Source organism: Saimiri boliviensis, chromosome 3 (assembly GCF_048565385.1).
Source record: "Saimiri boliviensis isolate mSaiBol1 chromosome 3, mSaiBol1.pri, whole genome shotgun sequence".
NCBI classification, from domain to species: Eukaryota; Metazoa; Chordata; class Mammalia; order Primates; family Cebidae; genus Saimiri; species Saimiri boliviensis.
Genome location: NC_133451.1, coordinates 115,852,324 through 115,875,951, shown reverse-complemented (window position 1 = coordinate 115,875,951; position 23,628 = coordinate 115,852,324). Strand labels below are relative to the sequence as shown.

At 45.1% G+C, this 23,628-nt stretch overlaps 1 long non-coding RNA gene across 1 annotated transcript in view; it reads left to right on the top strand.

Moving 5' to 3' along the window:
* The first annotated feature begins 2,760 nt into the window (after positions 1–2,760).
* The window catches only part of LOC141584039 (uncharacterized), a 44,428-nt gene continuing 23,560 nt past the window's right edge, over positions 2,761–23,628 (top strand). Inside the window, exons 1-5 of the long non-coding RNA XR_012516933.1 lie at positions 2,761–2,894; positions 12,371–12,562; positions 12,771–12,879; positions 20,860–22,609; positions 23,463–23,597. This is a non-coding gene — a long non-coding RNA (uncharacterized LOC141584039). The remainder of the gene's footprint in view (positions 2,895–12,370; positions 12,563–12,770; positions 12,880–20,859; positions 22,610–23,462; positions 23,598–23,628) is intronic.

Here is a 23,628-nt window from a genome sequence, read left to right as displayed (position 1 = left end):
TCTTCTTCAGAGGAAAGCAGGGTGCGTTCTGGAGTGAGAACGTGAATATAATTTGTAGGCAGGAAATACTGTTTCATGACACCAAATTTACTTAAAAGAAAGAGACTTTAGAAAATGGTCATCTATTGACTGGGCGCAGTGGCTTATGCCTGTAATCTCAGCACTCTGGGAGGACAAGGAGTTTGAGACCAGTCTGGCCAACATGGTGAAACCTTGTCTCTACTAAAAATACAAAAAATTATTCGGGCGTGGTGGTGGGCACCTGTAATCCCAGCTACTTGGGAGGCTGAGGCAGGAGAATTGCTTGAACCTGGAAGGTGGAGGTTGCAGTGAGTCGCGATTGTACCACTGCACTCCAGCCTGGGTGACACAGCGAGACTATATCTCAGAAAAAAATAAAATAAAATAAAAAAGAAAATGGTCATATATTTATAGTCTACTTCTTACCTTTGGTTCGATGTCACTAACTTTTTATTGCTTTCTAGTTACTTAAAATGTTGCTCACAACTTCCAATTTCACAAGCCTGTGAAATTGACCTCAGTGGTTACACTTTTTCTAAAACCCTAGGGATTTTGTTTTAAAAGGTTAATGTGTTTTTTCAATTAGTCAGAAGATAATTATAGACCCTCCCCTGGGTGCAAGTGATGTAAAGGGTCTTCGGGGATACCGGTTAAAGAGCAGGCTCTGGCCCTGACCTCTGTATTGACAGCCTCCTGAGAAGGTTGGCTTTGCCTGTGCTGAAAGGAGCTTGCTACATGGGGTCCCACAGGTTTGGGTAGGGGCAGTGGGAATGGCAGTAAGGGGGCCCACTGTGGGCCCAGAAACATTTGGCTGGAACCTTCCATTCAAACTTATACTGAGTTCTGGGGAAAAATAATGAAAGTGGCTCAAGCCTCTCTTAACCTCTGGGAGACACTGGCAGGGAAGAGGCCACAAAGAGTAAGACAGCTGTGACGAGTGCACAGTCACCCCAGTCCCCAGGGCTCTCTTGTTTCCACACACTGTGTCCAAACCAATCATCCGGCTCTTGGCCTGTTCCGCCCAGACCTCTTCCTGATCTTTGATGCTTACATCTCAACTCCCAAAATAGACCAGGAAGCTGCTGATGCCACAGAAAGATCTGGCTTTGGAATAAGTAAGCCCCGGTTCAAACCCCCTACCTGTACACATTTATAACATTGGACTTTATGTTCCTAAAACCAGTAAAATGGGAACACCAGGACCTATGATTCTGGGTGCTGGGAAAGTCTAAGGTAGGTGATGTATGTCAGACACATAATGCAATGCCTGGCACATGACAGCTGATCAGTGAAGATTACCTGTCCCTCCTGCTTGCCCTAGGAGGAGCTAGTGCCAGGATTTTTGCCTTAGGGGCATGTGGGGGTCACAGACAGGGCATCACGTCCTGGCTAAGTGGCTTGCCAGACACACAATCATCTGTTTTCCTGTTTCTATACAGGAGATAAGCTTATAAAGTTACTGTCAGGATTAAAATGAAAAGTGATAGAGCATGCCTGTTCCATCAGAGGAACTTGATAAACGTTGGTTTCCATCTTTAAACTTCTTTGAAATATGCCATCCCTGTCCCTGTGGTGGCCTCACAGGCAGCTGCATCTCTTGAACTCTCTCCTGGACCAATGACCACCCCTGCATCTTTCCCTACCTCTGCCTCATGCATCTGTCACTGCCATGGGAGGGGCCTATGAGTCACTGGGTGACTCGGCCAGGTGCAGAGGCAGACAGGAGGCTCCCTGACAAGGCCACGGGACTGTCCCTTGCAAAACAAGCCTCCCTACACTTTCTGTCTTTATGTCTACCCTCCTTGTTGTCACCCGATTTTACCTGAGAAATCAATTCTGGGATAGGAACGAAGTTTCCTCCGGAGCTCTGACCATGCCTCATTTGTCAGAGTGGTTCTGAGCTGTCGCATCCTCCCAATCACCCTTTCTCCAGGGCTGTTCTTGGAGACAGCAGCATGATTTGAGCCCATGAAGGAACAATCACGCTCAATAAACCTAAGAGAAAATCTAAGAATAATCTAATGTTCTCAGTGCTCAGGTCTAAAGAGGAAGTGACCTCATTTCATAAGGGACAGTCATGGCTGGTTTAATAGAATAGCCTTTTGCATTATCACAGATGTAGCAGACTACATGTGTAATCATAGATAAAATAAAAAATTGTGGACAATTTTGAAGAAAAAACCAGGAGCATCTTTTGAGATTATTTCAGGGAATGCAAGGAATTTATGTATCCCTTTGCATAAGATGCCCCATACAATATATACAACCCATCAACCCATCAGGTGTTTAATGAAGCACTTTCAAGTGGATAAGAGGCAGGAGACTAGAAAGATTCCAAGGGTATTCTGCAAAGTGGAGTGTGAAACGCAAAGTTTGTTTGTTTGTTTTGCCAGAATTTACACATCTGATGCCAAACCCGAGGAGGAAAGGGGTAAATGGCCAGAAGGAAAAGGGATTTGATTGTCAGATGGTTAAATGTGGTGTGACAGTATTCCATTAAGAATTTTGACACATTCAACCTACATTCGCTCTGCTTCAAAGGGACCCAGACGAAAAGCATCTGGAGATGCGCACACGCAGGAGCACTATGTGAAACGTCTGCATTTCACACGGCGCTGCCTATTTGCCTGCTGGCTCTCAGCACCTCACCACTCTCCCTGCCCTTCTCTGCAGGAGCTGGAAGCCTGCGAACTACATTTCCCAGAATCCCCAGCCGGCTCATTTCCCAATAGCCTCTGCCAATGAGAGACACCGGTGGGAGCTTGGAAGGAGGGTATGAGGGAGGAGGAAGCTCTTTCATTTCTCCTTCTGTTGAAGTCTCTGGCAGTGGCAGCGTAGCAGCGGCAGTAGGTGACGAGTGAGTTTCTGTTCAGGTGAGTTTCAACAGCAGTGGGGGCAGGGGGTGCTCTTGCAGCCTCTGCAGCAGGGCGTTCCTGGGCCCTGGGTCCCGCAGCGTCAGCGTCAGTGACGGGCAGCCCTTGGTGGGAGTTTAGCTTCCCGGCTTCCTGAAAGGTTTCCAGGAGCAGCGGGTATCGCAGCAGCCTCAGCCACAGAGCAGTCACCGACTCCGTCTGGATCACACAGCATTCTTCCTTTTGCTCAGTCAGCCTTAGGATGGTAGTGGCTCTCTGCAGTTACTAATCTCCGTGTGATCCCAGCTTCCCGCTTTGATTCTTCTCCAGCCCTTCAACACATTTGCAGACCGTTTCCTAGGTTAACTTTCTTTTACTTGAAATTCCTAGAGTAGTTTCTGGTCTGCTGACTGGACACTGGTCAGTGTACACATTTATAAACACAAATTTTAAGGCAAATCAAATACAATCTCATTTTGTTGAATTCCTTACCCCAGTTGCATTTGTGGGCTTATAAGAGGAAAGAATAAGCAAGTCTTTCTCCCAAAAGTTTGACAACAAAACTCAGTTCCTTGTCATATACCCTGCAGCCTCCACCAAAGATGTCACCATGACAAATATTCTTGAACAAGAGACTTTCTTTTAGATATCCCTGTTCATAACCATAATGACGTTAATATTAGGTGCCCTTTCAACAAATGCCTTTTATAAATTAGGCATTTCAAGTGTGTTATTTCATTTACTTATCAGTTATAATAATTATGTCTACCTATCTATCTTTAGACAGAGCCTTGCTCTGTCACTCACTGCAGACTTGAGTCCCCAGTCCCAAGTGATCCTCCCACCTCAACCTCCTCAGTGGCTGGGACTGTAAGCGTGTGCCACCACGCCCCGCTGAATTTTTTTTTTTTTTTTTTTTTTTTTGAGATGGGATTTCACTATATTGCCCAGGCTTGTCTTGAACTTCTAGGCAGAAGCGAGCCACCTGCCTCAGCCTCGCAAAGTGTTGGGATTTCAGGTGTGAGTCACCGCACCCAGCCTAATTGGCTTTTATTAGCAATTCGTAAACTGACCCGCTTAGTCAATAGAACAGACAAGAGCTCCATTGAGAGTGACAGAATGGTAGGATTTTGTAAGGTGGTTTGAGCAGGAACAAGGAAACACCATAGTACAAAAAGCATATTGGTTAATATCCGCTTACCTGGTTACTTCAGGTTATCTTGGTTACTTTAGGTTACGTTCCTTGTGTAGCTTAAAGCAGAGGGAACTTCCTTTATCATGCCGATTAAGGTTGACTGGGCTCCTTTTCTTTTTTGGCAACCTGGCCTGTCTTGGGATTTTCCTACTTTTTAAAGTTTCAGTTTGATTACATGGCACTTAACATGAGTGACTCCATTTTGGGTTGGCCTCTTGGGACCCAATGCAGGAATTCAGTCCAAAACAATGGCCTCCCCAAAGTTTATTTAACAGTGGCTGTGCACCCCTCTCTTTTTAGCACACCTTTTGCCATGTGACTAAGCCATCCTTTTTATCCGGTGCCACAGTCTATTTCTTCACTCCCCAGAATTTAAGATGGTCTTGTGAATTACTCTGGTTTACAAAATGAGCCAGAAGAAATATGTGAGTTTTAGAGGCCAGACTCAAGAGGTCTGGTGAATTCTGCCTTCAGCCATTTGGAACATTGTCCTTTAAAGTCCCTGAAGTGAGGCCGGGCGCGGTGGCTCAAGCCTGTAATCCCAGCACTTTGGGAGGCCGAGGCGGGTGGATCACGAGGTCGAGAGATCGAGACCATCCTGGTCAACGTGGTGAAACCTCGTCTCTACTAAAAATACAAAAAATTAGCTGGGCATAGTGGTGCATGCCTGTAATCCCAGCTACTCAGGAGGCTGAGGCAGGAGAATTGCTTGAACCCAGGAGGCGGAGGTTGCGGTGAGCCAAGATCGTGCCATTGCACTCCAGCCTGGGTAACAAGAGCGAAACTCCGTCTCAAAAAAAAAAAAAAAAGTCCCTGAAGTGAGCAGGTCTGGCTGCACTGGAGGATAAAAAGCCAGAAGAAGAACAAAGAAGATGCCCCAGCCAGCAACCAGTACCACATTCCAGAGATGTGAGTATGACCATCGTTGACCTTCTGGCCCAAGTGCTTTCTCTGAATGCAGCTGCATGAGCAAGCCAGGCAAAACTAGAAGGGGAAGCTGCCCAGTTAACCCACAGAATTATGAGCAATAAGAAATCATTGTCTTGGAGGGAGCGGCGGCGTTGGGGAGGGGAGTGGGAATCATTGCCTTAAGCCACTACATCTGTTACGCAGCAATATATAGCATTCATTCAGCTTATGTCTCATGAGCACTCCCAGTTCTTCTGTAAGTTCTTTTTTGGTTCGAGTTAGCTCAAATCAGTTTCTGATGCTTATGACCAAAGGCCCCTATGGAATAGATTTTGAGGGGTTAAGAAGCTTGCTCAGATCACACAGCTGTAAGTAGCAGCACTTCGTCTTGAACCCACATCTGTCCCACTCACTTTCCGCAGGTCCTTGTTGGCGCCCTCCCTCACCCCTTCTAGTCTAGTTTCCTAACTCATTTTAGCATCTGGAGATGACTGACCTTTTGTAATAGATGCTTAGAAGAGGTAATAATCAAGCTGTGAACTGGAATACTGAGGTTGTCATCCAATAACCAGGTTGGCAGGTTGGTAGGTTGGTAACCATAGAAGGGACTTTTCAAACTGGAGAAATAGGGTGTTGAGCACAAAGTGGTGAATATTTTGAGAGTAATTGAAATATAATTGACATAATAAAAAAAGTGCATGTATTTCAAGTGTACGATTTGATAAGTTTGGTTATATTATATATACCTATGAAACCATCACCACAATTAAGATAGTGAGACAGCATAGCTATCACACACGAAAGTTTCCTTGTACTCCTCGCTAATTCCTCCCTCTCTCCTGCCCACATCTCTCCTTTTCTTAGGCAACCCCTGATCTGATTTCTGCTACTATCAATTCGTTTGCATTTCATAGAATTTTATATAACTGACAACATACATTAAGAACTCTTTTTCTCTGGCCGAGCACAGTGACTTATGCATGTAATCCCAGTACTTTGGGTGGCTGAGGTGGGAGGATCACCTGAGATCAGAAGTTCGAGACCAGTCTGTCCAACATGGTGAAAACCTGTCTCTACTAAAAATACAAAAATTTGCTGGCTGTTGTGGTGGGCACCTGTAATCCCAGCTACCTGGGAGTCTGAGAGGGGAGAATCACTTGAACCCGGGAGACAGAGGTTGCACTCAGCTGCGATCATGCCACTGTACTCCAGCCTGACTGACAGAGCAAGACTCTGTCTCTAAGAAAAAAAAAAGAGAACTCTTTTTTCTCTAGCTTTTCCCACTTAGCATAATTATTTTGAGATTCAGCTGTGTTGTTCTGTGTACCAATAATTTATTTCTTTATATTGCCAAGTAGTATTCCATTGTATATATATAGCATAGTCTTTTTGTCCATTCAAGGACCGTTGAAGGCCATTAGGTCTGTTTTGGGTTATTAAAAACAAAGCTTCTGTGAACATTTATCTACAAGTCTTTGTGTGGCTGTAAGCTTCCATTTCTCTTAGGTAAATATCTGGGATCATAAAATAAGTATATATCTAAATTTCAAAGAAGCTACCGAACTTTGACAAAATGGTTGTATTATCTAACATTCTCACCAGCAATGTATGAAGGTGTCAATTCCTTCACATTCTTGTCAAAACTTGGTGTGTTCAGTCTTTTTAACTTTGACCATCGTAAAAACAACTTTTAAAATTATGTTCTGTCACAAAAAGGATAGATTCTTATTGAACCCATATCAAATATTATATCGTCATGGATATGGTTTGGATCTGTGTCCCCACTCAAATCTCACGTTCAGTTGTAATCTCCCAATGTTGGAGGTGAGGCTTGCGGGAAGGGGATTGGATTGTGGGGACAGCTTCTCATGAATGGTTTAGCATTGTCCGCTTGATGCTGCTCTTGTGGTGGTCAGTGAGTTATTGTGAGATCTGGTTGTTTAAAGTGTGTAGCACCTCTCCACTCTGTCTCTCTCTTCCTTCTGCTCTGGATATATGACGCACCTCACTCCCCTTTTGTCTTTTACCATGACCTGAAGTTTCCTGAGGTCTCCTGAGAAGCAGAAGCTGCCAGGCTTCCTGTACAGCCTGCAGAACCGTGAGCCAGTTAAACTTCTTGTCTTTATAAATTACCCAGTCTCAGGTGTTCTTTATGGCAATCTGAGAACACACTAATACAACCACGAACATAAAAATACTCAGTAATAGTTTCTGAATTATGGAAGGATTAGTCAGGAAAAAAGATAAATGTTCCATTTTTGTTATAGAAATATATCTACTAAATTGTTACATATTACAGCTAACTTAGGAGAAAAAGGAATTCCTTATGTCCAGAAAATAGAACATTAAAGAACAAACAGTGTTCCAAACAAAAAGCCATACAATTATAATCCTTCTTTAGTTGATTCAGTCCTACGTAATTAATTCTTGTTTTGCTTGATCATGGGTTAGCAGTTTCATGAGTCTGCCAGCTTCTCAACTAGAGTTCTGAAAATCCTCAGTCCGGCAGCATGATATTAAAGTTATTTAGGCCATATCAAGGATTGGATGGGGGCCAGGGAGATTGATGGGTAGAACATTTTTAAGAGAAGTAATTACCAAGAAAATATCAAGGGGAGGGGAATTCTTGCTAAACTGACTTTAGCAGGATTCTTGCTGAAGGCAGACCAGAGTGATTAGAGGTCAAGGTTGGGGGATTCTCACTAAATTGGCTTAGCAGGATCCTTGCTAAAACTGAACTAGGCAGGCTGGAGTCCAAGGATGAGGCCTGTTAAAAAGAGGGTTGAGGGGGCCTTTCTAAAGTTTGGGCACTGAGGCTGTCTGTCGAGGACCCTCCATATGTAGTATTTATGATGGTATTTTGGCTGGCATAAATAGAGTTAATATTTTGTGCCTTCATAGCAAATCAAAGAAGAGCAGAACATTTAAGAGCTATCAAGATATCATGCTGGCCTTGGAACTGACAGCTTGAAACAAAAAAATAAAAAATGTTCTGCTTAGTTCCCCTGATAAACCCTTTAAAGAACTGAACTCCAACCCTGGTAACCATTACCTACTTCATAAGTAGGAAATGGTTTGATGGAAATCGCAGGCAAGAAGAGAAGGCCATAACTGTTTGAAGATGGGCAGATTCTGACAAAGACTCCAGTCCAGAAGGGCAGGAAAGAGAGAGGACTTTCCTAAGCCTTGAGCCCAGGCATAGGCCCGGGTCCCCAGTCTGGACTCTGGCAAGAAACAGTCAAAGATCCTAACAAAAAATGTTATATTGTCTCAATTCATGTTTTAAAATGTCGGTGTAGGTAGTGGTATCTATCTCTGTTTTTTTTTGTTGTTGTTGTTTGTTTGTTTTTTTGAGACAGAGTCTTGCTCTATCGCCAGGCTGGAGTGCAGTGGTGCGATCCCGGCTCACTGCAACTTCCTTTTTCCAGTTTCAAGCAATTCTCCTGCCTCAGCCTTCCGAGTAGCTAGCATCCTAGGCATGCACCACCATGCCTGGCTAATTTTGTATTTTTAGTAGAGACAGGGTTTCTGCATGTTGGTTGGGCTGGTCTCAAACTCCTCAGGTGATCCTCCTGCCTCAGCTTCCCAAAGTGCTGAGATTACAGGCATGAGCCACTGTGCCCGACCCAAAAGACTATTAAGAAGGTCCTGGCCGGGTGTGGTGGCTCAAGCCTGTAATCCCAGCACTTTGGGAGGCTGAGGTGGGTGGATCACAAGGTCGAGAGATTGAGACCAACCTGGTCAACATGGTGAAACCCCGTCTCTACTAAAAATACAAAAAGTTAGCTGGGCATGGTGGCACGTGCCTGTAATCCCAGCTACTCAGGAGGCTGAGGCAGGAGAATTGCCTGAACCTAGGAGGCGGAGGTTGCGGTGAGCCGAGATCGCGCCATTGCACTCCAGCCTGGGTAACAAGAGCGAAACTCCGTCTCAAAAAAAAAAAAAAGAAGGTCCTAACACCATAAAAACTGTAGAAGAAAATCTAGGCAAAACCATTCAGGACGTAGGTATAGGCAAGGACTTCATAACCAAAACACCAAAAGCATTGGCAACAAAAGCCAAAATAGACAAATGGGACCTAATCAAACTCCGCAGCTTCTGCATGGCAAAAGAAACAGTCATTAGAGTGAATTGGCAACCAACAGAATGGGAAAAAATTTTTGCAGTCTACCCATCTGACGAAGGACTGATATTCAGAATTTACAAAGAACTGAAACAGATTTACAAGAAAAGAAACAAACAAGCCCATTCAAAAGTGGGCAAAGGATATGAACAGACACTTTACAAAAGAAGACATACATGAGGCCAACAAACATATGAAAAAATGCTCATCATCATTGGTCATTAGAGAAATGCAAATCCAAACTACATTGAGATACCATCTCTCGCCAGTTAGAATGGTGATCATTAAAAAATCTGGAGACAACAGATGCGGGAGAGGATGTGGAGAAATAGGAACACTTTTACACACTTGGTGGGAGTGTAAATTAGTTCAGCCATTGTGGAAGACAGTGTGGCGATTCCTCAAGGACCTAGAAATAGAAATTCCATTTGACCCAGCAATCCCATTACTGGGTATATATCCAAAGGATTATAAATCGTTCTACTATAAGGACACATTCACATGAAATGTTCATTGCAGCACAGTTTATAATAGCAAAGACCTGGAACCAACCCAAATGCCCATCAATGATAGTCTGGACGGGGAAAATGTGGCACATATACACCATAGAATATTATCCAGCCATCAAAAATGATGAGTTTGTGTCCTGTGTAGGGACATGGATGAACCTGGAAACCATCATTCTCAGCAAACTGACACAAGAACAGAAAATCAGACACCACATGTTCTCACTCATAGGTGGTTGTTGAACAATGAGAACACATGGACACCGGGAGGGGAGCATCACACACTGGGGTCTGTTGGGGGGAAATAAGGAAGGGACAGTGGGGGGTAGGGAGTTGGGAAGAGAGAGAATGGGGAGAAATGCCAGATATAGGTGAAGGGGAGGAAGGCAGCAAATCACACTGCCATGTGTGTACCTATGCAACTATCTTGCATGTTCTTCACATGTACCCCAAAACCTTAAATGCAATTAAAAAAAAAAAAAAAGAAGCTCCTGCTCTAGAGTCAGCTGTAAGAACTTCCACTGTTCTCAAAGAGCACCAACAGCTCTGCTATCTGGCATAATGGACTTTAGACGTAATTTTCACTGAAGTAGGTGAAAGTAGGCGAAGTACAGCTGTTCCAAATGTTATGGACTGACTGGAAGCACTGTATCAGATTGTATCTCCTTGCATGGACCAGGTATTGCAACCTAGAAAGCCTAGTGGGTGACATATGCCCTTTCAGATGTTGTCTCTGATTCAGGATTTGAATCAGGACTTTTATCCGCAGCTCGTACGAAGGTTCCTGCACCTGACCCTGACTAGCCTCGAAGCTAAATCGTGCTGTTCAAATACTGTCGCATCTGCCTTAAGTGACCTGTTATGCAAGTCTCCTGTCAGTGTGCCAGCAGAGCAAAGCCCCAGTACTTGGTTGAGTTTACAGAACTGGCTGTACCACGTTTTTGAGCCTGCTGGCTTCTGAATATTTATTTTATGGCTGCATTCAGCCTGAGACTTGCTTTCATTGTAGCATAGCACCTGGTAATGAAGTTAAGGAGACCTGTGGCCCTCACCTACCTCTATTATGGGCCCACATACAAGTGTTTGCGTTTCTCAGTTTAAGGAGGTTTTCAGAAGCCCTGAGGCTGGAGTAAGGTATGGTTAAGGACTCTTGTTGTAGTAGAAATGTCCTTTACTATCTTTTATGGCCCTTTGTATTTCTGCATATTGGTTTTTCACCATTAATAATAACCCGCCTCAGTTCTTTTCTTAGAAGGACATTGAACACTAACTGTATGGCACTGAGCTAGAGGTGAATGAAAGTGGAGCTCCCTGCAACTCCAGGAACCATTTTTAAAGTGTGTCTGTCTGTGTTGATTTGGTAACATTGACCTTTTGAGTAACACTTAAGGCAAGGCTGAAATTCTTGCAGTCAACAAGACCCCCAAGGCTACAATTTCCACGTGGCCTGAGTGCAAGCTGTTTTTTAGTTTCGAAAAGCATAGAAAACCACCTCCATTCTAGCTGGTTTTTGCATCGAGGTGGGTTTTTCAGTTGTTTGTTTTTTCGCATTCTCTAAGCGCCACTGCCCAGTGTGGTATGAGTACTGCTCTCTTTCTGCTCCAAGTCTCACTTTTTTTTTTTTTTTTGAGATGGAGTTTTGCTCTCCCCGTCTTGTCACCCAGGCTGGAGTGCAATGGCACAATCTTGGCTCACTGCAACCTCTGCCTCCTGGGTTCAAGTGATTCTCCTGCCTCAGCTTCCTGAGTAGCTGGGACTACAGGTGTGTACCACCATGCCGGCTAATTTTTGCATTTTTAGTAGAGTGGGAGTTTCATCATGTTGGTCTTGAATAGTCAGACTGGTCTTGAATTCCTGACTTCAGGTGATCCGCCTGCCTCAGCCTCCCAAAGTGCTGGGATTACAGGTGTGAGCCACCACGCCCGGCCCCTACCTCACATCTGTGTCCCACACATATAACTTTGGTTTTGTAGGTAAGAAAATGCTTACTCCTTGCTGTTAATTACACTGTGAGATTCCCTTTTGAGAACCCCACAAATAAAGTCAGCAAAACCATCAGGAATCCTTAGGCTCATTAAAATTCCAGACCCTGTGAAAACAGTATTTCCAGTTGAATCTTAACATGAACAAAGTGATGAGCTGAGAGTGAAACGTGAGTGTGGGATGAGCGAGTTTGGACATGAACAACACGATACATAGAGGAGGCGCATCTCTTGTTGACACTCACTTGTCCATGTGACATGCACTAGTGAATACCACGAGTGTGTGTCGTGGCAAGCCTGCACCACGGAGCAGGCGCAGGGGGCTGACCGTGCTGGGTCACGGCAGTGAAAAGTCATGTGAAAAAAAGCTACCATCCATTTCATTTTTTTTCGCTTCTCACCTTGAACTCAGCTTTGTGACCACTCTGTGAAAACAAAACCAACACAGATACCCTGCCACAGAATTGCCATGTGTTACAAGATTCCACAGAGGTGTTACTGGACAGCAAACAGTGCTTTTAGAAAGGGCCTGTGCTCCCTGTTGGTGGCAAAATGAACATTCCCTTAGGAGGGCAGATCCCTTTTATTGAACGGCCAGAGGATGGGGATGGGGAAGAGGGTTGATGGTCTGACTGGGATTTATGCCGGTGGAGTGCAGTCAAGTTGTGCTTATAAAGGCCTTATGCTTCCTCAGGTCGGAGCAGGGTGAGCCAAGTTGGTTCTGTGGATGCACTAAACTACAGGGACCCTTCTTTTATACAACATTGAATATTTATCATTAGGTTTGATATAGCAGAAAGACTCCTGGATTTGGAATCGGAAGCTCTGGACGAGAAGACCCTTATGTAGTCACTGTACGGGAGGACTATCCCAGGTTCAGGGCTGAGGCCCATACAAGAAAAGACAGATGAAGAAGAGAAAAGCATACACGTTCACTTAATCTAATCGAAGTTTTACACGACACGGGAGCCTTGGTAAGGAAATGAAGACCCAAAGAGACAGCTCAGCCTGGCTTCTTTTGTGTAGCGGGTTTGATGAAGGGTGGCCAGGTGCCCGGAAAGGTGACTGGGGAAAGAGTGTGAGCTGACGGTAATAAACTGGGGGAAACTGAGCAAGGCCTTGTTTGTTCAGCTTCTTCTCTGTGGTCCTATTTTCGGAAATAAGGATGTTTCCTTTCTCCAGGTCTAGGAGGACACCGCTTACGGGAGGGTCTAATGATGACCTGCTTCACGAGAAGGTCAGAAGATCCTCGGGTTTATGACCTGATTCAGGAGGAAAGGCAACAGGAAAGGTGAGAAAGAGCTTCCTGCACGTGCCAGCTCAGATTCTTTCAGCTTAAGATGTTCATTGTGTCAAGTTACCACATTTTGGGATAGCGTATCCTGAACCCTGTCATTACTTAACCATTCTGAGCATAAAGCTGTTTTTTTGTAAAATGCAGGTACTATCTCACTTTTCAGGACAGTTTAATCAGAGGAATAGGTAAATGTGCCTCTGCAGGTACCAGGAGCATAGTACATGCTCAATAAATGTTTTTGCTCTCAATCTAATTTAAAAATTAATTATATAGGTGTAATCCTTGCATGTCTCTTATTTTTTAAGTTGGACTCCACAAGGAGGTTGTAAATGCATCCTTGATGGTAAGGATCCTAGATTGCCTTTTGTTGAAAAGTCAACAGCAGCAAGTGAAAGGAATCACTGTACCTTAAATTTTTTGTCAAATGGATGTCACCAGTTTCTAAAAGTACTTAAAAAACGCTGATATTACACAACTTCTTCCTAGCTCTGGAGACATCCTAGAGTTTGTCCTTATGACTCAGCTAAGAAGACCTCTCAGGACGGAGGGTGGGACAGCTGGGCTGAAGTTGGGAACTGAGAGAGTGATGGAGAAATCCCCTCTCCATTCTGTGCTCTAGGACAGGGGCCAGGGCCCACGTGCCGGTCTTGTTCATTGCCTCGTTGGCCAGCAGGCTGCCCCTTGCTCTCGCTTTCAATACACCAGCACCTGTGCCGGAAAACACAAGAAAAGAGCGCACGTTCTTCAGACTTTTGTGATCCCTTTTGTGTTCATTCGCATGAACTGGAGAACCAGAGCTGGGAAAATCCCCATGGCTGTGCATGCAAAGGCGTGCTCACAGGCGACTCCTCCCTGGGTACTAGCTGGAACAACAAACACTCTGTTATTTGTTCTCTGAGGCCCACATGGTTGAACTTGAGTCTGAGAAAGCATCTTGTCTGATGGGTTCACCCAGAAGCATCTCAGGTCAGCACAGAAAAATCCTGACGTCAGGGCCATCTGTGTCGCATTGCCTTGACCAATCTGTCACCCTGAGTGTGGTGGACACTGGATTGACTCTGGTTGTTGAGGCACGGTTTTCCTCTTGCTCTCTTTAATATAACTTCCTTCCTTCACTAAAAATGAGGTTGAGAAAGTATGTTGAGGCTTAAATATTTCAACAAGATCAAACGCCCAAAGCCAGGAGCTTCCCAGTGTTTCTGAAGCTCTTTCCCCTTTTCCAGAATCAATCCCCTTTTTCTACAGACTGTCATCCATTAAAACACAAAACTCTGTCAACATCACCGCTTCTGTTTTGAATCTTCCAAGCCTGGGTTTGGTAAACTATTTTCAATTCATTGACTGTTAATCGTTCATTTATCTGCATGTTCAGTGACACCAAAGCATTTGCTGTGTTCCTTTTATGTGCTAGTCACTGAATTTTACAGATGAACAAAATGAAGCTTGGAGGATAATAACTTCTCCAATGTCAGCTGCTAGGAAACAGAGCTGGGATTTGAAAGAAGCTGCACAGGCTTTCAGCCTGATGCATTTTATTCAATACACCTAATTTCAACAGCTGGCAAAACTGGAAAACTGATGATAATCTACCTGTAATTAGGATTCTTTCACTTTTTTTTTTTTGAGTCAGAGTCTTGCTCTGTTGCCCAGGCTGGAGTGCAGTGGTGTGATCTTGGCTCACTGCAACCTCTCCCTCCTGGGTTCAAGCAATTGTCCTGTCTCAGCCTCCCTAGTACTGAGACTACAGGCATGTGCTACCATGCCCAGCTACTTTTTGTATTTTTAGTAGAGACGAGGGTTTGCCATGTTGGCCAGGCTGGTCCCGAACTCCTGACCTTAGGTGATCTGCCTGCCTCGGCCTCCCAAAGTGCTGGGATTACAGGAGTGAGCCACCGCACCCGACCTATCCTTTCACTCTTAAAGGAACCTTTCCAGCTATTCCAACCAATGGGCTGCCAGCATTACCTTCCTAAATAACTTTGTCTTTATCATCTCTAGGTCAACATACCATCAGTTCAGGAGGAAGAAAATAAGTTTGAGATTAGAGATTGGGACTATTGGTTCAGAGGCCAAACCTTAATTGCAATATCTCCTATATTTTTATTCATACTTGAATAAATACATTTTGTTGAGGAAATACATTTTTCTCTACTCCCCTATGTTCAGTGGTTGGGGGCCCTGTGAATTAAATTGACACAAAAAAGACTAACAAGAGAGAAAAACAGATACAATCATGCATGGTAGCACAGGAGTTCACAATGAAATGTGACTAGAAGAGGCCGTAGAATTTGGGGCTTATGTACTATCTTAGGCTGGACAAAGGAGAGTGGAATTTGGGCTTCTGAGACGGGAGGTAAGTTACGGGAAGGCGAAGGGAGAAAATGTGTAATAAACAAGTGTTGTTTAATAACATTTGTTAGGCAGATAAGAGTCGCCTCAGGTGCTAAAAGTTGTCTCTGGAATATTTGTCTTCCTGGTATGGGAGAAGGAAACACCTTTGCCAATGGAAATTTATGTCCTGTTTTTAGATAGAATAGGGGATGGCAGACAACTAATTGCCTTCAGCTCAACACAATTCTGATGCCAAAGTGGCATATTTTGGAGGGGCATGTTCTAGTTCCCGTCGTACCCAAGACCATGAATCTGCAGTCCTGCTTGTCTTAGTACACATGGCTTCCACTGTTATTTAGCTCTTTCCCAAGGCTGTAAGCTATTTAAGGGGAAGAGGTTTCTTTAGTTTTGTGTCTGTGCCATTCCCTCTTAAACGCTACTGTTTATTTAACACCCATGATATCTCATGTTCTTTACCTACATTACCCCCAGAACACTTCCAGGTAATATAAAAATCTCCATTTCACAGATGAAGACATTTAGCCTCAGAGAGATTCATTGGTTTACTCAAATCATTCTGCAAATCTGTAGCAGAGGACTTAGGATTTGTTCCTAGATCTTTGTATTAGCCAGGGTTTTCCAGGGAAACAGAACCAATAGAATGTGTATTTAGGTATATAGAGAGATTTATTTTAAGGAAGTGGCTCACGTGATTATGGAGGCTGGCAGGTCCACTGTCTGTAGGGTGAGCCGGCAGTCAGAAGACTCAGGGAGGAGAGGATTCTATGGTCCAGGTCTGAAGGCTGTCTGCTGCCAAAATCCTTCTTGCTCGGGGGAGGCCAGTCTTTTGTTCTATACAGGCCTTTGTGAACCCCCAACATTTGAGACAGATCTAAGTTAATTTAGAAAGTTTATTTTGCTATAAAAATTAGCCAGGCATGGTGGTGGGTGCCTGTAATCCCAGGTACTTGGGAGGCTGAGACAGGAGAATCACTTGAACCCGGGAGTCAGAGGTTGCAGTGAGCCAAGATCATGCCATTGCACTCCAGCCTGGGTGACAGAGCGAGACTCCATCTAAAAAAAAAAAAAAAAAAATAGAAAGTTTATTTTGCAAGGTTGAGCATGCATACCCGCGACACAGCCTCAGGAGGTCCTGGTGGCATGTGCCACCAGGGTGCTTAGAGCTCAGCTTGGTTTTATACATTTTAGGAAGACCCAAGACATCAATCAACATATGTAAAACAAACATTGATTTGGCCTTGAAATGCAGGACACCTTGGAGCAGGCAGGGGGCTTCCAGGTCACAGGTAGGTGAGAGACAAATGGTACATTCTTTAGATTTCTGATTAGCCTTTCCAAAGGAAGCAATCAGATACGCATTTATCTCAGTGAGCAGAGGAGTGACTTTGAATAGAATGGGAGGCAGGTTTGCCCTAAGCGGTTCCCAGCTTGACTTCTCCCATTAGCTTAGTGATTTTTGGCATCCTCGATAGTTTCCTTTCACACCTTCAACTGATTAGATGGGGCCCACCACATGGGGAAGGGCAATCTGCTTTACTCCAAGTCCCTCAAGTTAAAGGTTAATCTCATCCAAAGACCCTCACAGAAACATCCAGATTCATGTTAAGCCACTTATCTGCACACTGAGGCCCAGCCAAGTTGACAGAAGATTAACCATCAACATTTTCTGGTAGCAAATTTCACACTCACTTCTTTTTTATCACATGAAAGTTCTTCTCAGCATGGGTTAGTTGGTGACCTTGAGTCAAATTCAAGCTGTGCATGTTAACCTGAGGCAAAAAGCCTCCACCCCCGCCCCCCACATCTTATGTGAAATGCGTAATTACCAATTTAAGGTCTTTGTTCACAAATAAAATTTCTAAGGGATTTTGTTTCTCTGAAAACTTTTTTTTTTTTGAGATGGAGTCCGCACTGGCCAGTGTCTCTGGAAACTTCAAAGGCCAACCTGATGTGAGTGGTTTTATTAAAAAGTAGAGACATTCTCAGAGGATCCTGTCTCTGGAGCCAGCTTTAGGGACCTCTTGGTTAATTCTGGAAGACAATCTAATACCAGGAAGTAGATGAGATGAGGAGAGAGACTAGTTTTTTGTATTTAAGCAAAGCCACTTTGTTCTTACTTTCTGAAATGAGAGAAAAGGAAAATATAAATTGATTGACTATGGGCCAGTCATTGATAGCACGTGTAATTAAGTTTTCCTAAAGTTGCAGTTATATTTTAGCCTGCTTTAAATAGCAGTTTTGCTTTCAAGATACTTAATTTGATTAAAACCAAAAGCACAGGCTTTAAGAAAGCTCATTTCCCAGAATGTGTTTCTGTGATTCTGGAAGCTTTTCTTGGTGGGGCTGAGATCAGAAGCAGAGCCGTAAGATGAGTGGAATGGTGGGGAGGGGCGTGGAGTCAGAGGAGAGGAACTTACAAGTGGTCTGGGATGAAAAGTCTTGGGAACATGTTTCGTCTGTCTTTTCAGTCAAAGACCCCGAGGCAGAACTCTCTGCCCGGAGGTGTTCCAAGCTTTTATTTATTTTAATATTTGTGCTTTTTTATTGTGAAGAAATAGACATAAAATTTGCCATTTTAACCATTTTTAGGGGTACCCTACGCTGGCATTAATTATATTCACAACGTTGCGTAACCACTGCCACCATCTATTGCGAAAATGTTTTCAATATGTTCATCATTCCAAACAGAAACTCTGTATCCACTGAACAGCAACTCTGTCTCCCCTCAGACCCTGGTAACCTCTCTTTTACTCTCCGCTTCTATGAAGTTGCCAATTCTAGGTGCCTTGTATGGGCAGAATCACACGGCGTTTGTCCTTTTGGGTCTGGCTTCTTTCACCTAGCAGCATGTGTCCAGGGCTCGTCCATGTTGTCACCTGTGTCAGAACTTCATTCCTTTTTATGGCTGAATAATACCCCATTGCAGGGATACATTTATTTATGCATTTCTTTCTTTCTTTTCTTTTTCTTTTTTTTTTCAACAGAGTCTCGCTTTATCGCCCAGGCTGGAGTGCAGTAACTTGATCTTGGCTTACTGCCACCTCTGCTTCCCGGGTTCAAGTGATTCTCCTGCCTCAGCCTCCCAAGTAGCTGGGATTAGCTCACCACCATGTCCAGCTAATTTTTGTGTTTTTAGTAGATATGGGGTTTCACTGTGTTGGCCAGGATGGTCTCAATCTCTTGACCTCATGATCCCCTGCCTCTGCCTCCCAAAGTGCCAGGATTACAGGCATGAGCCGCTGTGCCTGGCCAAATGTTATACTTTTTTTTTTTTTTTTTACAAAAACAAAAAACTAAAATCTACACAAACGATTATTTACTCCTTAAAAAACATGTAGGACAGCTGGGCCTGGTGGCTCACGCCTGTAATCCCAGCACTTCGAGAGGCTGAGGTGGGTGGATCACCCGAGGTCGGAAATTAGAGACCAATCTGGCCAACATGGCTAAATGCTGTCTCTACTAAAAATACAAAAATCAGCCGGGCGTGGTGGCGGATGCCTGTAGTCCCAGCTACTCGGGAGGCTGAGGCAGGAGAATCGCTTGCACCTGGGAGGTGGAAGTTGCAGTGAGCTGAGATCACACCACTGCACTCTAGCCTGGGCAATAGAGCAAGACTCTGTACCAAAAAAAAAAAAAAAAAAAAAAAAATGTAGGGTGATTTGAAGTTTTAAAACATTTGTGCAGAGAACATACTACAGAAGAGAACGTGACTTTTCCAGTTGCAGAATGTTTTAGTCTGATTTTCGGGAAGCCCCATGGCAAGCAGACGTCTTTTGTTGCTTATCCCTCTGGTTTTGTTCCGTCATTTGCTTTCAACCCACTTCATCATTATGCACTACTTAATCCACATAGTAAGTAAATTAATAATTATTAATTATTACTAATAGATTAATAAGTATATTTAAAAGAATTCATAATAAAATAAACCTGATTCATGGTATTTGTTAATAATTTAATAATTATGCTATAGGAAATTACTCAGTAATTAATAAAAATTAAAATTGATTGCTTTTTGTCATATTTATTCATGATTCTCTGAAAGGCCTCCCCCTGGATATTCCTGATTCATTGCCAATAGGCCTTACTCTCTTGAAGGAGCCTTAAGGTTCCTTCTCTTAACCTTACTCTCTTAGGAACTCTAAGGAACCAGCCTTTTAATCCTGGAAACATTTCTTAGAGTTGACAGTCATGTTGCAGAGACACAGACTGAATGTTCCTGGAGGGTGTTTATGCTCAACTCACATGGAAGTCATCACCCTAAGTCATCTTGCCATAACACCCATGCAGTCTAGGTGCTGGTTAATAACTAACTTTGGGTGCAAATTTACAGGACTATTTACCAGGACTAGGTATTAATGGATCAGACATGAGAGGGAAGTGAGCTGTAGAGAATTTAAGTTGCAGAGAAGAACTTGAACCCAAATCCTCACCCCATAAATGCTGCTGTTCCCTTCTCCTCTGAATAGTCCATTGACACTGGGGAGTATGGCTTTGAGGCGTAGGAGGGCACAGGGCTTTGCAAAGTTCAGTTGAATTGGCTGATGAAAGTCCTTCAGGTGTTAGGAAGCCAGGAGCCTTGTCAGACCTCCACTGACGGGAAAGCTTAGACTAGTCCGTTCACATGTCCAGAATTATCACTTTTTAGTTCACAGGGCAGGTCTGACATTGCTGGAGGTGGGTGTTCCTGCTGCAGATAGCTGGGCTCTGTTGCTAGCGGTGATCGTCTTGTTGTGGGCTGAATATTAAGGCCTAGGTCATATGCGCAAGTGTGAGCCTCACTCCTTGGGTCTAAAATTTGAGGAATTAAAAAATGCTTAAAAGGAGGATTCTAGGTGGTAGGAGTTAAGTATGGCCCCAGGGTCTTGGAGGCAGTGTGGAGAACCTAGATGAAGATGAGAAAGCTGTATTTTTAAATTTTTATTTCTATTTTGTGAGATGGCGTCTTGCTCTGTTGCCAGGCTGGAGTGCAGTGGCGCAATCTCACCTCACTGCAACCTCCGCCTTCTGGGTTCAAGCGATTCTCCTGCCTCAGCCTCCCGAGTAGCTGGGACTATAGGCACCCGCCACTGTGCCAGGCTAATTTTTGCATTTTTAGTAGAGGCGGGGTTTCACCATGTTGCCCAGGCTGGTCTCAAACTTCTGACCTCAGGTGATCCGTGTGGGCCTCCCAAAGTGCTGGGATTACAGGTGTGAGGCACTGCAACTAGCTGAAAGCTAGATCTTCTAAGGCAGAAAATTCGGAATTCTCCGTTTGCTGTCCCATAACATTGTCAACATTTCGGTTAAATGGGTCAAGGCTGCATTGGCTGTGTAGCTGGGGAGGTAGGCTGGGTGAGGCAGCAAGGAGGGGAAGATATTAGAAACGGAACGAGGGAGAGGCACCTCTCCCTACAACCATGCTGTAGGGACCATGCTTTAGGTCAACAGGCCTAAAGGGACAGAGCTCTGTGACAGAGTCCACCTCCTCTCCTCAGCACTGGGGGCACGAGGGATTTCCTGAAGCAGATACCTTTTTGTGGTTCTTTTAATATTTCAAGGTCAAACAAGAGAGTGCCCCTGTGCCCCTACACAAAGAGAAGTTCAGTACGTGCGCCTCTTTCATGCTCTCTCTTCTGCCCACAGTGTGTCGGAGGTTCCAGTGCTGTGGAAATTCCCCTGGCCTCCCACCATCATTGGCTTATGACTATCCACCTCTGAAGTTTTCGTCTCTATCTGTTACCACGCTCCGCCTTGGAGTCTGTCGAAACACTGGAACTTGCGACCTGATGTTAATAGGTGCCCAAATCATAAGGTTAAAAAATAATTTAATGGAGACATTTCTAGAAAATAGACTCCTCAAAAATTGCAAGCAGGGGCTTCCTAAAAGAGATGAAACTGGCCGGGCGTGGTGGCTCACGCCTGTAATCCTAGCACTTTGGGAGGCCGAGGTGGGCGGATCACGAGGTCAAGAGATCGAGACCATCCTGGCTAACATGGTGAAACCCTGTCTCTACTAAAAATACAAAAAAATTAGCTGGGCATAGTGGCGCGTGCCTGTAATCCCAGCTACTCAGGAGGCTGAGGCAGGAGAATTGCCTGAACCCAAGAGGCGGAGGTTGTGGTGAGCCAAGATCGCGCCATTGCACTCCAGCCTGGCGCTTGGTGACAGAGTGAGACTCTGTCTCAGAAAAAAAAAAAAGAGAGAGAGAGATGAAACTGAAATTTACCTGTGGGGCAGACTGTTCCCACTTGACTGGGTCCTCATCACTAACTAGGGTCAGTTGTACGTGCTTGTGTAAGGAACTAGTCTCCGTCACTTTGTTTATGGTACCCACGGGAGATGGCACAAAACGGGAAGATGTGATCCCTGTTCCCACACGGATTGAGAGTGAGTTCTACTGCGACCTGTGGGCACCCAGCACTTGCCGGCTCCTGTTGCTGTGAAGCTGTATTCTTCTTTGTGCAGGTGTTTCTAAGAGCAGGAACGCTCCTAGTGGCATAGAGCAGGAAGGACAAACAGAATCACCTCCCGACGCTGGAGGAGAGAATGGCGCCAGGGCGAGCTCTGGCCCAGTGCTCTGTGCAGCGGACCTCTGGGTCCCTCGGCAGATGCAGGTCCCCACTAATTCAGATGGCTGCAGGGCCCAGGAAAGCAACACACAGGACTAAAAGAGACCGTGGGCATCTGCAAACTGGAGAACATGAGCTCCAGTTAGAGGAAGGAGCCGTGTCTTAAGCCATTTTGTGTTACTATAAAGGAATACCAGAGGCTGGTGTCTATACACACGATGGTTTATTTAGGCTCACGATTCTGATGGTTGGAAAGTTCATGGTCGGGCGTCTCCTTCCAGTGAGGGCCTTGCACTGCTTCCACTCAGAGTGGAAAGCGGAGGGGAGCCATGTGAGCAGATCGCGGGGCAAGAGGAAGCAAGCGTGCTGGGAGGCGCCGGGGTATTTTTAACAACCAGCCTCTCTTGGGCACTAATAGAGCGAGAACTCATTCATCTCTTTGAGGAGGGCACCACGACGTTCATGAAGGATCCGCCCCCATGACCCCAACACCTCCCACCAGGCCCCACCTCCAACAGCAGGGATCACATTTCAACAGATTTGGAGGGACACGCATCCCCACTACAGCGGCAGCAGCAGAGCTCCAGTGATGGCTGACGTGCAGATCCAGAGGCTGAATGTCGTTTTCCAGAGAAGACAGAAATTTTGATTTTTTTTTAATGTAAAATATCTCAATGGGAATATTGGTGACAACTCATATATATTTTTTAAACTGCATGACCCAAGTGAAACAGATCTGAGTGCCTGATGTGCAACCTCTGGACTATGATGTGCAGGAGGAATTGTGTGACTGGGGTCAGGAAGCAATGCTGCCGGGCCATGGGTAAGGGATAGGATGGGGACTTCCCCAAGTGGAGTGGGAATTCCCACTGCCAGTCCTTCTGGAAAGTGGCCCATCCTAGGACAGGAACTGAGGGATAGGGAGGCAGAGTTTGCTTCCCACGGGTGGAGGAACTCCTTCCCTCACAGACTCTCTGGAGGGCTGGCCTGCATGGCGGGCGGGGGACAGGTGTGCTCACAGCACACCTGCTGGTGGGGCCACAGCATCCTGGTGGGGCAGGTCCTGCCCCAGGGAGGCAAGCCCCGGGACCTGACTGAACAGCCCACAAGCAGCCCCAAGTTTCCTTGTTTTGAGCGTCCCTCCTGAAACTTCAACCCAGGCCTAGTTAAAAGGTGATAGCCCAGCTTAAGCCAGGTGTGGAGGGGGATGAGGAGGCGCAGGGGAGAAGGTGGGGAGTGTGGGCCCCTTTTGCAAGGCCTGAGCTGGAGGGCCCAATGGCACCAGAGCAGTGGTGATCTTGAGAGTTCCAACAGCTGGGAAGCCAGTCCTGGTCACTCAGGGGGAAGAAGAGCAGACGCTGGGGAACATGTTCCAGAACACGTGTGACATAGCCCAGGGGAACCCCCAGAAATAACAGAAAGGTGCTTTGAGGGGTCTAACTTCCTGTGTGGGCAGACGGGGAATGCATGCATTGGCTGCAATTAGAGTATTGATGGAAACTTGCCCCCTTTTTCATAGCCACAGGTGGTTGAAGCTGGGCCCTTCGTTTGAAGAAATGACTATAGATAATTTGCCTGGAGGTTTAGTGTTTACAGAGTGATCCACTAACACCATCTCTTGGAATCCTCACAACAGCAGTGGGGAGAAGGCATTGTAGGCATAATCTGTGTTACAGATGTGGAATCTGGGGCTCACAGTTTGGACGACTTGCTGGAGGTCGTGAAGTTAGTCAGACCGAGCTGAGATACAAACGCAGGTCTCAGAACTCGACACCTGGGGTTTTCCTCTCTGCCTGGCACTCGGGGACAAGGTGAGGGGATGGGCTACCCTAGCCACTGTTA